The 13,133-nt window shown below is 46.7% G+C and overlaps 1 long non-coding RNA gene across 1 annotated transcript in view; it reads right to left on the bottom strand.

Moving 5' to 3' along the window:
- The window catches only part of LOC146862292 (uncharacterized), a 249,175-nt gene that overhangs the window by 62,987 nt on the left and 173,055 nt on the right, over positions 1-13,133 (bottom strand). The gene's annotated exons all lie outside the window — the stretch shown is intronic.

The following is a 13,133-nucleotide window of genomic DNA, read 5'->3' on the forward strand; positions in this document are numbered from 1 at the left end:
CGATCGTTGCAGTCGTTCACTCTGTCGTCAGGACCTCTCCCACTGGATCCACGTGTCGCTGATGGGCCCCACGCTTGGGACGCCAATTGTTAAACGGTAGCGGCAATTTCAGTCGATAACCCTTCAAGTATTGCCCGGCGGTAATCGCCTCTTATACCATTCGATGTTAAACCAATAAAGAGGCAGGCGCCGGAGACTGGAAGGCAGGAACAAAAGTTTTATTCCGTCGGAGCAGAACACATCAGATCAGACAGCAAGGTATCGTCACGAGGTGCTCTAACTGCATCTCTGAGGCCTGGCCTTTTATACACAGGTTTATGACTTTATTGCAGGGTTATCGTACATGGCACATTCTTGAGATTGTCTTGGAGCATGAAAGAACATCCTCGGAATCCCCACTTCGAGCTCGTTCCCACACATATCTACAGTGGAAGTCCCCACCCCATCTACAGTAGGAGATGGCTATCACACAGCTGGACATTCCGCCAATTCCCGGGGGTGTGTGCGACCGGCCGGGTCTCAGGGGGTAGGGGCTTTGATCTACTGTAATCCCTTTGATGTGGGGTGTTTCCCTTACAGTAGGGGCAATAAACTGCATCCGCAGGGCTAGGTGATGGCCTGGGATCGATTCGGACAATGGGGCGCAGAGGAATGGGGTTATCAAAAGAGATGCATGACCATGTATGGGATGTCGGTCAGGCGTGGGATGTGGTTCCATGGCAGGGTCGCGCAGAAGGAGAGGGTTTATGGCCCGTGTATGAGAGAGCGGGGGTGGCCGGCGCGCGGGGGATGCTTGCAGCGCCAGGGGGACGCGCTGGCGATCGGCAATGAGCAGGGAGAGACCAGGGTGCTTAAAAATGGCTGCCGTGCGCTTTCCTGTGTGTCGCGCTGGGGAGAGACAAGATGGCGCAGATAATGTTCAGTTTGCAAGCTAAATTTCCACACCTGAGCACCTAGATTGTTAATTGTACCACCAAATATTTACCGCATACAGTGAGCGCCATTACCATCCAGAAAGTAATCATCCCAACGTGTATTCATAACCATTATTGCCTGTTTTGAATTTCTGAAAAATATGCCTGGCGATCTGACATCTTCTTCTCATCGTTATAGGTGGGCAGTGTACTAATAATAAGAAATTATACCTCTATGTAGATGTTTACTGGCTATATTGTAGAGGTAGTGTATGACAGGAAATTGCAGTCTGTATTGTGGTTTCCGGTGCTCCCGTTGCTGTCGCTGTGGTGCATAGGATCAGGAAAGCCCTACAGTTCAGCCATGTTTGTGGCGATTACGACTATGATCGTGAGAGACCGGATCTCACGCCTGCCAAACTTGAATAGTGCCCAGAGGCTTTGTCTTCGGAAGAGTGGGAGGAGGCTAGGAGCATTCCCGAATGTTAGGCAAGTGCTTTGTGGTACCCACCATCGTGGACCCCAATACCCACCCTCAAAGAGAAACTGTAGGGAACACAGGCTAACTATAAGATGGGGACAGGGATTCCCCTGGAAAACAAGTCTATCTTTAGGGCCCCCCATTAGTTATCCCATCGTCTGTACCATGTGATAAAGGAACAAAATAACATCTAGGATGCTCTATGTTATCTGCATTCTTCGGGTAGCAGACTGGCACTGGGCGTGAACTAGAACTCGAACAAGCACCAGAATGAAAAGCATGTACCTGTTTGGATCGTCACATCTCCATGCAGGTTAGGTAATTCGCCATTTAAATGCATTGCCCTAGAACATGGCCTACAGAAGGGATCTTACACTGCAACTCTGATAATAAAGAGCTCTCCTTACACAAATGTCTCTGAGAGATATTTACCCTTTAATAGGGTCTGTTAGACCTGTCAGCCTTAGTGTGGGCTTCCCCTAAACCTTTTGCCTTCTGCCTCTGTTTTTGCTGATTAAGTGTTTGTTGGCCTAAAGATTCTGCACACTTTACCACTTCTAACCAGTGCTAAAGTGCATGTGTGCTCACTCGTCAAAACATGGGTAACATTGGCTAAAACTCAACTGGCATATTTGATTTACCTGTAAGTCCCTAGTTAAGTGGCACTACATGTGCGCAGGTCCGGTACATTAAATCCTACTACTGGGCCTGCAGCACTGATTGTGTCACCTACTTCAGTAGCCCTTAAACATGTCTAAGCACTGTCATTGCAGAGCCTGCGTGTGTAGTTTTAAGCTGCCATTTCGACCTGGGAAAGTAAACCTTCTACCAGGCCCAAACCCTCCTTTGTAATACATATACGTCACCGTTAGGTAGTCACTGGAAAGGCCAAAGGGCAGGGTGTTGTGTATTTAAGAATTAGGTCCTGTACTTTTAGGTCTACATGTCCTGGTAGTGAAAATCCTTAGAAAAAACTTGTTATGCTGTAAGGCCCATCTCTCCCATGGGTTAACATTGAAGTTACCATTATTACATTTTATAAGTGCAATTTCAAATTGGGAATAGGCACCCAGTTCATGTCCAGAGTCTCTGGAGTCCTAAATTAAAATCCAAACATATGGGGACGTATGATTTTAAATTACAGTTTTGAAAATTTAACTTTTTGTAAGTTAGCATTTTTTTCCTTAGCCATTTAGTGTCTGTAGCCTGTTCCTGGTCGTATGACTGGATGTATCTGACAGTTGGGCTTTGTATACTAATCCTAGACAATCACACGCAATAGGGAGCATAGGTGTGTCTCAATGGGTCATCACCGGAAGGATGGGAGGGAGGAGATGGGCACAGCCCCACTTACACATGAATAAGCTGTGCCCTGCCTCTACATAAAGAGCTGCATACCCCCTATAGTTATTCTAGAGCCAGGACAGCGATGGCAGGATGCCTGAGGACTTCAAAGTGAAAGATTTAGAAGAGCACCTCCCCAATGTTCAAGGCACATCTGTGTATAAATACTGGACCACAGACACCACAACTTCAGCACACTTCTGGACCTATGGATACTCTGGCAGGGAGTAGGAGTGCTGAGCTACTGAAGGACTGCCACTCTGCCAGACTACTGCCCTGCTTGCTACTGCTTTGCTGTGCTGCTGCTTTGCTATTCTGATCTGCTACCTGCTGCCCTCTTGCTGGCGTAAGAAGGTCTGGACCCGTATCCCTTAAACCCAGAACCCAGAGTGACTTTGAGGGCTAGTTGGCTGGCCTCCTTATCTGAAGCCTGAGGAACATAACAGGCTTCAAACAACCTTCCTTCTACACCCGTATCTGCCAATGTTGAGTCTACCCTGACAAGTGGTGCCATGCTAGTCCTGGACCCTTGGTAATGGGTCTAATGAGCCTCTATGGCTCTAGTGGAACCCACATATCTCCTGTACGGCATAATCCTGAGTAGAACCAACGCATTACCACTGCTCCATTGATCTGAACTGCCGCAATGACCCGCATTGCATTGCTGCACGTTGCCACATCGGAACCGCTATGCAGGCTCAGGCATCGCATGTCCAGAGCAACATCGATGACAACACCAAACTCCTCATCGCAGCCTTGCAGCTCCTCAAAACCAACGCATCACCCCAACTGCATAACGCATCCCGAATCCATACTTTGCATTACAAGCCCTCGTTGATAGAATCCTCAACAACGACACAACAGTACCTTGTACCGTAGCCTTGCCACGTTTCGGAACAGATGCATTGCTTTGGGTGCGTGACACGTCTTAGACACAGATCCTTGCAACAATCCACAAACCAGGATTGAAGGTACTTTGTGCAGCAGGCCTACCTAGGTCCCTGTAGCCGGCCCATGCTCCATCGCTGTCGGGCTGAACTTGTGACTTTGTCACAGTCCTGCAAGACAAGATATCTACAGGCACTAAAGCTTTTTTAGCTATTTTTCACTAACACCTTTAAAATTGAATATCTCCAGTTCAACTGGGTCAATTTTATTGTTGTTTTGGTCTTGTTTTATTTATTAAAAGTTGCTCTATTTTTCTTTCTCTGTTGTGGGCTGCGTTTGTGGTGTGTTATCACTGTGTTACTGTGTGAAGTGTTTACCAAAATGTCTTCGTACTACTGGACCGTATAAAATGTTTTTTACATTGCCTCTGAGTTAAGCCTGACTGCTCTGTGTCAGGGTACCTAAGTGTTGAGCACAGGTTAATTTAGGGTTGGTGATGATTTCACCCTAAGAAGAATCATGGTTGCTGCTTGAGAAGGGTTTCACCTCCCAACCAGTAACTCAATCTCCTACTGGGTCCCACTGTTTTTCTTAAAGTAGCATTAAGAATTAAAAGAGGTGGCTTGAGGCAGCAAGATGGCAGTCACGCTCTGAAAAGTGTTCTGGATGGCTCCATCATCCGCTGTCATCATCCGCTGCAATGCAAAGTGGTTCCCTAAACCCTAACATGCCCCTGAACCATCTTTGCTTCTGACAATACCACCCATGACCCTGTGGGCACTTGGCTGGGCCTGCTGGCAAAGAGAGAGGCCACGAGGACCTGGCCCAGTGATAAAGTGGCAGCATCATGGTGGTCACCGCCCTCCCATCTGGTTCCGATTGGTTGTGCGGCCTGAATGAGAGGATGGCCTGAGGCTGGAAAATCAGCATGATGGACCATCAGAAGGCCCTGGAGGAGGCTTTATCCTGAGGCCCAGTGTGGTGGGGTGAGTGTGGGAGGTGCTGAGGGGCTACATTAGATGGTGCTACAGCCTACCCTTCTTCCGAGTGGCCACAATCTATATTCCCAGCAGGCTACTCGTGGGCAGCACACACAGCTCTACCAAGCGCCGCTCTCCTGAATTACCTTGCATCTCCCCGACTGCTACAGAACTCCTTATCAGATTCTCCCACCACTGGGGGCCTAGATCTGCGGGGGACGCTTACATCACAGGTCAACGTAAAGAATCGTGTTGTGCCGGTGGGCCGATGGGCCTCCACCCACTCTTCTTGGATTGTAAGCTAGGTGACGGTGGTGTGGACGAGGTGCTGAAACCCCCCCATTGGGCTCAGGATTGCCACAGCTTCATATGGTGCTGGCATGGACTGGCAGGCACCATCACCCCCTGCCCTGATGCACATCTAGACTCCTGAGAGTGATCAGAGCTTACTGCCCTGTGTTGCAGACACGTGCTCCTAGAAACCAAGCCCAAACTTGCTCATATACCCACGGATTTTATTATGGATCTTCTCAAAATTGCACTACAGAGCAACTATTTCCTATATCAAGATACCTTCAACCTCCAGATCAAGGGTGTCTCTATGGGTTCTTGCTTTGCCCCAAACTTTGAAATCCTGTTTGTACATAACCTCAGTAAACCCTCATTCTAACAGCTCTTAACCCCTTCCAGGAGCACATATTTCTATGGCATTGGTACATAGATGGTATCCTCCTACTGTGGAAAGGCACCACAAATACCTTAGATTCTTTCTTAGTATGGCTCAATCAATTTCAACCACACCTTAGATTCACATCTGACTGTAGATCCAATGACCTCCCGTTTCTTGACCTCACTCTCCATGCCGAAGATGGCACACTAGGAACCGCCTTATATAGAAAATCCATGGAACGAAATACCCTCCTACACTACTCCAGCTATTATCCTCGCAGCCTCCGTGATGGTCTCCCCTATGGACAATTCCTTTGCATCTGAAGGAATTGTAAATGGCGCAAACATTACTTTCTGAAATGGCCATCTTAACCAACAAACTAGTACAGAGATGGTATCCAGCTCGATTGGTTTCAAGTAAGAGGGTCTGGTACTGTCACCGGGAACATCTTCTCACCCCAAACTACAAATGGGAGAACACCAGGATCCTTTTCGTCACCAGGTTCAGTCCCTCCATCAATCAAGTAAGAAACATTATCAAGAAAAGTTGGCTCGTCCTCCGGACTCTTGAACCCTTTCAACCACCTCCCTATTTTCCCTGCAAAAGAGGAGACAACATCTCGAATCATCTGGTACATGCCATTTCTTGGCTGGCCAAACAGAAAAACTCTGAGTCTATCACCAAAGAGTGGGGGCTCCCACTAGTCATTGGACATTATAAGTGTCAAAATTGTGTAGTTTGCTGCCTCACGGTGAATACTAAGGAATTAGTTTGCAACAGTACTACCTACAAACTGAAGACGTTCACCAACTGTCGATCCTCCAACGTCATTTACGCCATACATTGCCCTTGCAACCTAGTATACATCGGGCAAACAACTCAAATTGTTAAACAGCATATAATCCAACACAAAAGCTGGATCCACTGCAAAGTCATGAGCGCCCCCCTGGTGACCCAATTTTTGGAAAAACAACACAGTGAAACGGACATGACGTGGCAAGTGATAAACCAACCAACACTGCCTACCGGGGGTGCAAACCACCAGTTACTGCTCAACAGAAGTGAATGCAAATGGATCATTCATTGCAACTCTGTTAACCAAGGACTCAACACCATTGATGAGTGGAATAACAACGTACAATTGTGAATTCCTCCACTTTAGTGACTACCAAAGTACTAGCCTCTCCGCAACACCGATGATGACCCCACTCTTGGTAACTGACATTCCGGTGGACATTTTTTGCCATTCATAAACATGAATGACTTTACGCTGAACTTGCCCTTACCAATCCAATACAAGCCTCCATCCTTCTCCTCCCTTACTCTCTGGTCAGCCTTTTTATTACCGTTACTCTGAGCCAGTTACAATGCTAATCATGACAATGCATTACTTGATTGTTTTTTGTTATGCTTTTATCTTGCATTTAATGTTTTCGCACACATATCTGTTGTCGGAGACAACGCCTACGAGTGTATATCGAACCTCCTTTCACACTCCCTGCTTTCCCCCTGTGTCTTTCTTCTCGCCTCTATCCTCTCCTTTATTGAGTCCCTACTCTATGGCCAGTCTCTCTACAAGTGTCAGACTCAGACTGAGCCGATTTTAATGTATATTCATCATGCCTATCTTTTACTTAATAGCACCATGTTATGTTGTTTATATTGTACAAATGTCGACGTCCTCCCTGAGACTTCTTTACTCAGCTGGCTCCGTCCCGACTTCAGTGCCGACCAGCCTGACGATCAACATGATGACCACCTGTGGATCGGGGCTCCGTCCCTGGTTGATTTTCAAAGCGGTTCCCACGTGTACTCCAGTGAGTGCCGGCCTGTCTGCCCTCCCACTACCTGAGTCACTCCTTGACCATGAGCACACCAATTACAGTGGTGTCTCTCTCTTTCCCCTTTCTGACAGGTCACACTGCCATCAGACTTGATTCTATTGTGTAAGTACAATGACACTACGCTGACCTCATGCGCTCACTGCACCGGTTCGCTGCCTCCACATCCTTTTGGTCTTTCTTGAATTCATTTAAGGTCTACAACGAGCCGACTATCCATCCCCTCACACGAGACCCAACCGAGATTGCTCCTTAGGACTCAACCCTCCACATACTTACTCATCGGTAAGTTCCCCTTTCCCGCTCTTCTGTCCCTTGGTGTGCCCTCCCCTTCCGTGTTTTATAAACCCCCCTTTCTGCCCCCCTTATACGGGTCATCCTTCTCTCCTCACAGCAACTCGCTTTCCTCTTCTGGCAGGACCACCGTTGGGTCCAAGATGCACTGGCCCTTCCACCCCTCTTGTCCCTCTCTACAGACCCCCGCAATCTGCTATTATTCTGCAGCCCCGCTATTCCTCTTTTTTCCTATCTCTCCCTTCCTACCCCTAATTCTCCTTTACTCTTCCCTTGTACAGCACCCTTGACTCAGTAACCCGGTCCTGATGATGATCCCTAACCAATTGGACCAAAACGTTGTCAACATCGCAGCCCAATTGATGGTGCATTTCACTATGGTTCACAAAAATAATTTAAACTTGTATCAATTTATGTAAATACTCGCCCGTGAACCCCAAGTTGTTTATAAATTACTGTCACTTTTTCACTCACACCGTCCATCTCTGCCCACTTGTCACCTGCGCCATCCACCTCCTGTATCACAAGCACTTGTGTGCACATAATTGTTTTCAATTACTTTGTACCCTCTTATACCATTTTATTTTTTCTTGCCTAAATTCAATATATGATGCCACTGGCACGTTTAATCAAACCATGAGTCTCCCTATGTTCTTCACCTGCAATGTCTTGTACATGCCTTTCTACTAGTCTTACAAATAATACCAGTTGAGATACTGGTGTTTATGCACTGTAACTTACCCAAATCTCAACCAGGTTTAATGGGTATACTCCTGTTGTTCTTATGCGGACACGTGCCCTTAAGCACGCAGAATATATGATTCCCTGCCTGCCTAGCTGGACTGGTTGAGACTGTGCTACCGGAGACTGCAACTAGAGGTGGGGCCCCACCTACTGTGAGGTGTGGGGGCCAGCCATCTGAGTTCCCTAGCATAAACCTGTGCTATTCACCTGGGAGCAGAGAGCTCCACCTGTGTCTTCAATGAGGGAGTCATGGTGGACTTGTGATGTCCCATCCTTAGGCACAATGCAAATCTCCCTTCTGCTGCTCTACCTCTTCCCATGAATTGACTACTCTTCACTAGTGCCCAGATGCTAATGCTGCTGCATGCCTTGCAGCAAGCAGGCTGGGCACTATTGCGCCTACTTCTGCTGTTAACCTCCAAGTGACCAGGGAGAAATACAAGGACACTCATCCTCATTCCTTCCACCCTGATTGATCAATATTGATTGAAGGGGTTACATGGATAAGTATCGCCTACCGAAGGAGACCTGGCTACGATCCTGCTGGCCATTCGTACCTCCCAAACCGCAGTTGAAACTAAAATTAGCGAGGCCAATGTAGATGTGCCTCTCTGCCGTCAGGACTTGAGGAACGCCACTGTTAGAATCACTTAGGCTGAAGGGCATATTTCCACAGTGGAGGGTGAGGTGTCTGAAGGCGAAGGTCTCTTGCCTTCTCTCCCAGGTAGCTAAATTGCACCAGCATGAAGAGGACACTGAAAATCATTCAAGGCGCAAGAACCTTGTGGGGTTTCTTGAGGGTACAGAATCGTCGCAGCCTGGCAAATTCTGAACATATGCACAGGTTCTCACACTTAGGCTGCCCTCCGGCAACACACAGGTGCATGCTTGCTGTCATCTTTATTTTTAAAGAGTTAGAGACTTTATCCTACAAGGTGACTTGGTCCCTCTCAGACTAGGGGTGCCAGGAGTCAATGATTCTAATCTTCCCCGATTATACCAAGGAACTGCAGGTGAGACGGTGCTCCTATACAGCATTCAAACAAAAGCGCAAATGCCCTTAACTTATCCTACATGCTCCTGTTCCCTGCGCATCTCAAAGGTATCTATACCAACAAGACACATTTCTTTGAAACCCCTGGACCGATTGATACTGGCTCTTGGGTAGAAACGGCTTTGCTGGTTGGAAAGCTCAACCCCTCCCTCTAGTTGGGCCACGGTGGTGGTGTTGGTCAAAGGCAACAGAGAGTCTGGACCCATTCTCATTGAGGACGTTGCGACGCCCAGATGAGCTCACAGTCCCGGAGCTCTGACATCTCAGTGTCGCTAATGAAGGGCTCAGATCCGCCAACTGGCGATGGAGTGGCCTCCTACGTTTTTGCATTGGGAGAGGGAGTATTGCAGGTGAGGCGCTCCCCCATCTGAAGATGGAACTGTGCTGTCCTCGAGTCCTATGCTGTGATAATGCTATTGGTTAAGTTTCACAAGTGTAACATCCCACCGGTTCCTCCCTTCCGTACTAATGCTTCAGGAAATAAACTTGAGGGGCAGACATTGCCCATTCCTGCTCCATCAGGGATTGGATAGGGCAGACCATGCTAGATATGCCAAAGGATCTGGCGGAGTGTCAATCCTTCTGCACCAATCCTTTCCCATGACAGTTACCCAGTTACCATTATAGTCCTGATCCGCAGGGCCAATATTTTGCCCTTGCGGGTAGCATGGCATGTCAAGCATGGAACCTCCATTGTATTTATGCCCCTCACTGCCCTTGAATCCTTCTTTAATGCTCTGATGAAGGTATCATTGATGCTCCCTGGTGGTCTTACAGTAGTGAGTGGGACTTTAATGTGGTCTCTGACCCAGAGATGAACTCAAATGGCGCTCCTACTGTGCACCGCCATGTCTGTGCTCAACACCTCTCGAACTGGGAAACCGCCCAGAGATTATGTGACACCTGGAGACTTTGGAACACCAGGCAATGCCAATATACACACATCAGCTGCATATTGCTCTTATGCGTGCATTGATCTTATCTTTATGCCTGCCACTGACTCACTGTTGGTGTCCAAGGGACAGATTCTCCCATGGGGTTCTCCAATCATTCCCCTCTCCTCCTGTACTTAGGTACAGCAAGAGATGCCCCACACCCCATGTGGAGGCTTAACTCCTGGCATCTGCAGAATGAGACATACACTCAAGCACTAGAAGATAAAGTATGGGCATATTTCCAAACTAACAGCGGAAAAGTGCACTTTGCTGGCACCCACTGGGCAGCCTGTAAGTCCACCATTCGAGGCCATGCCAAGAGCATACTTAGGGGGAGGGAGAAAGCTAAACACCAACACATAACTCAGTTGGAGGCTCTGCTCTCCGGATGGAGGCACAGCTCCCTACCAATCATTAGGGTGAGACATTCGGACAGCTCCTACTTACCCGTGTAGAGAGCTTCCTCTTGTCGCTTAAAGCAGTGAGACAGATTTGGCGTGCCTCCTTAGTGAGGGTACATGGCTGGAGAGACAATAATGGCAAATAGTTGTATTGGCTGGCCACACAGCCCCATGCTAGTCAGGTGATACCAGAGACAGTGGACAGCAATGGTAACTCCCACCCCATTGCTCAGACATTTTACATGTACTATAGACACGTCTACACTGCAGTTCACAACCGCTGGATGAAGTAGACTCCCCCTTTCTAGATGATATACCCCTTTCTCAGACGAGAGAGAACCCCTTGACCAGCCCCTAATGATTCAGGACGTTGGAATCGTTATCTCAGCCTTGGTGTCTGGGAAGCCCAATGAGTACACTGCCGAGTTTTATTCTAAGTATAGAGAGGTTCTTGTCCCCTACTTGCTTGACCTATGCAAGAAGACAATTGGGACGGCGTCTTCCCGAAAGAAATCAACATAGCCACTATTGTCATCCTACCAAAAACGTATCCCTGGCCCATTTCCTGTGCAGCTTATCAAACAATCTCCTTAATTAATTGGAAGATCAACATTTTCATGACAGTCCTGACCTCACATCTCAAAGGAGTTCTCCAAATTCTTATACCCCAGACCTATATGTGTTGATGCCTGCCAGAGGCTTGAGACATTGTCTTAGATGACTTGGTATGGCCCTAGTCCATCGAAACTTGCTTATGCCCCAGCTAGCTCTGCTCCTCATAAACTATGAGAAAGCATTTGATACGGTGAACTAGGGTTACCTTTCCTAGGTCTGGCAGAGGGTGGGGATTGGTCCCCCCCCCTTGCGCCGCTCCTTCGCTGTGATGTGCAAGTGCGGGATGGAAATGGGATACAGGACACAAGGACCGCATTGTGCTCTATACGGATGATGTCGTCCTGTTCTCCTGTTCCTTTCCAACCCTTAATTAAGTGGCCCTCACTGTCTCCAGCTCCTCCAGCTCTTTGCTGAGGCATCTTGATTGCACATTAACCCCGCCAAATTGATACTAGTGCCGCTGTCACCGTTGCGGAACTGTGTTAACTGGCAGACTTACATGCCTATACGTAGGCTGAGCTTCTGCTATCTAGAGATACAAGTGGCACTACATCCCGTCCTGACTTGGTCACTGAACCTTACCCCGCTGACCCGTAGACTTAACCTACAATATACCTGTTCATTTTCACTACTGGTTCCACTTTGGCGGCTCTGCTATCTTAGCTATATTCCAAATGTAATGTATTGCTATTGCACATTGAATACTGTCAATGATGTGACTGCTTTTTGAATTTGAAACCCATACACATTCTTTATCAAAAAAAGAATTAAACTGAATATTCATTAACATGGTAGAATAACCAATTTTAGATTTTAATATGAATGGTAAAGGAGCACACACCAATTTCCCCCATTCTCAAATTTGATCTATGATACACATGCATCTAATACATTAATTTTCTACATGTAACCTCTTGCATTTTTATTTAGAGGATATATGTAAAACTGTTCACAATATAAACTGCAAAACATGGAGGTGAAAACACGCTGTTTTCTACTACAAAATGTATTGATAACGGCACATCTATTGTATGATGGAAGAGTTCCATACTGAGTTACATGAACAGAGCTGCTGTTAAAATAGAATTCATTCAGGCAGAGCTGTTGGTAAGTGCTGTGGATAGATTGTTCCATACCCTGGGGCCTATTACTCCAATTCTTCATGCTATGAAGTGACCCAGGTGAAGCACTCTCTTTCTGATTCCTATAATGAGAAAGGAATTTCTATAAAGCTGTTATATGACTGGTAGTTTCAATTCAACCATATTCTTTAAAAGTTTTTATATTTTATTTTCTGCACAGACTGGCCCTGCCTTCGCTGTTCTCCCACATATTGGCTCTGACTCATTTGAAGTGGCAATATTTTGCACTTTAAAGACAATACTTATCGAAGATTGAAGGACAGTTAGTTTGACAGAAAACGCAAGTCCCTCAAGTCATACTTATTTGAACTACTTACATTTTATGATGAAAAATGCTACAAACTCATTACTTTTGCACTCATTTTGCAAATTGCTATTGGCACCTGGATCACAACTACAAGTAGCAATTACTGGATGCAATAAAAACTACACCTGCAAGCTTGCCCCGCTAAATTTTGCAGGGTCAACCTGGGTGAAATTTAATGGGTTGAAAATGCTCAACAAAGTATAGAAAATATAGATTTTGTTGCAGAAAGCTCACATCTGCATGTAGTTCTATATTATAAGAGAAAAATATATAACAGTGTCATGCGGTTCCTACAAATTAAGTAGTACTGTTTATCCGTAATACATAACCATCAGAATATGGGAACGGAGTCCACACATATCATCAGAGTATGTTGGCCCAATTCCTAGCTAGCTCAAAGTGTGCCATCTGAACTCCTAACAGAACATACTCACTCTAATTCTTGTGAGGAAATCGTGGAAACAGATCTACCCTTTCTTTGTTACTCAGGCATTCTCAATGTAGACACAAGAAATATGCAAAT

Source organism: Triturus cristatus, chromosome 2_2 (assembly GCF_964204655.1).
Source record: "Triturus cristatus chromosome 2_2, aTriCri1.1, whole genome shotgun sequence".
NCBI lineage: Eukaryota > Metazoa > Chordata > Amphibia > Caudata > Salamandridae > Triturus > Triturus cristatus.